We start from the raw sequence: 1,773 nt of genomic DNA on the forward strand, positions 1-1,773 counted from the left end.
CCCCACTCGCACTGTTCACCTTTTACACACAATGTTTTGTCTGGTAAACCACGATATTTGACCCCAGTTTCATCCACATTGTAGATGTCTCTGTGCACATATCCCTCTACAATAGTAAGCAATTTGGCATTCCATTCATCAACTGTCATGGCTTCGACATCGCCACGTTCACCACTGATAGCGTGTTGTGAAATGTTATGTTTGGCTTTGAATTTAGTGAGCCATCCAGACGATGCTTTGAAGTCAGAAAGACCCAGAGTAGTGGCTATTGTAAGTGCTTTTTCTTGTAATATAGGTCCAGAAACTGGAATTTTCACAGCACGAGCGTTTTGATACCAAGACCATAATGATGCTTCGAGGTCGTCACTCACAAATCTAGAACATATACGTTTTTGTGAAGAAAAGCTGTCATATATTAAAACTTGCGCTTCAAATTTTGCTGGATTTTGTTTGGCCGACATTGAACTTTTCAGCTAATTTGCGCTGGCTTTTATTGCTGGCATTACGTGCTTGAATAACTTTGACTTTATCTGCCAATGGTAGAATTTCTATGTCACGGAGATTTATAAGTGTTTGACAATATATTTGATGTGTGATCGAAATAGAATAAACTGATGTTTTACTCATTGACTGATGCGGTATTTATACACAGCGTGTCTGTCAAAAAAGTATGTGTAAACATTGCCCTTTCAAGTGGCTTCTTTTGTGGCAGCCTCCTATTAAATTCATAACCAATAGAAAGCCTAGATTTCAATTGATTGATTGCAATATGATTCATGCCACGCAATGTTACAGTTAATTGACAATTTAGATGATGAGAACATTTTTCCCACCAGATCATAATGAGGAGCTAAGTTGAATTTCTAACAGCTCAAGTTACATGATTAGAGAACCAGAAAAATTCTGATAGATACCAAACTTTCTCAGCTGTTGACATGTTATTATTCTGTGTTCTTCCTTGCATTATTCACTTAAAGAAAAAAATTTTTTGGACTAGTAGCATTGGTGAAAGTATTAGGCCTAACATAGAAGGACAGTCTAGGAAAAAACAACAACAAGGTTACCCAGGTAAATTTTTTATTATTATAAAAGTATCTAAAGATGTAAAAAATTTAAAATTTTAGGCTAGAGAACGTTAAGTTAGGTAATGTGAATAAAAATGATAATAATAATGATAAAATTTTTAACGAGGTACCCTCGCTAGGACTAAACAGCTCGCGAGTAGCACGAGCTTTATGTAACAATTGCTTCATGTTACCGCGTATTTCGAAACTTTTTATGGCGGGAATTTTAAAAATTACGGTTTCAAAATGCAATAAAATTTAATTAGAAACACCATCAGAGTAATTTAAAAGTGACACGCGCCGAGTGTTGTCAAAAATTGAACACGATTGCAATCAACAACGACCACACCTGTTAATGTTTATCCTAACAACAACAAAACACAGATAGCCTGATGTGGCTTTGCTAGAAGAAAAACACACACACACACACTAATTCTGAGTAGTGCATCACGGTTAAATAAATTGTTGCCCCCAGTGGCACAGCGGCATGTCTGCGGACTTATAACGCTAGAAACCGGGTTTGGATACCCGTTGTTGGCAGAGCACAGATAGCCCATTGTGTAGCTTTGTGCTTAATTACAAATAAACAAAAGTAAATTGTTTTTTAAATTATATTTTCAAAATATTCTACTTAAAAAAAGAAACACTAGTATAAAAGGAACTTCAGGTGTTCCTATTTATCTATTTCACCATTCAGAATCATTGTTTG

General features: G+C 35.7%; 1 protein-coding gene across 2 annotated transcripts in view; it reads right to left on the bottom strand.

Annotated features, from left to right (window-relative positions):
• The window catches only part of LOC106462754 (synaptotagmin-1-like), a 30,607-nt gene that overhangs the window by 17,912 nt on the left and 10,922 nt on the right, over positions 1 to 1,773 (bottom strand). The gene's annotated exons all lie outside the window — the stretch shown is intronic.

Source organism: Limulus polyphemus, unplaced genomic scaffold (assembly GCF_000517525.1).
Source record: "Limulus polyphemus unplaced genomic scaffold, Limulus_polyphemus-2.1.2 Scaffold1240, whole genome shotgun sequence".
NCBI lineage: Eukaryota > Metazoa > Arthropoda > Merostomata > Xiphosura > Limulidae > Limulus > Limulus polyphemus.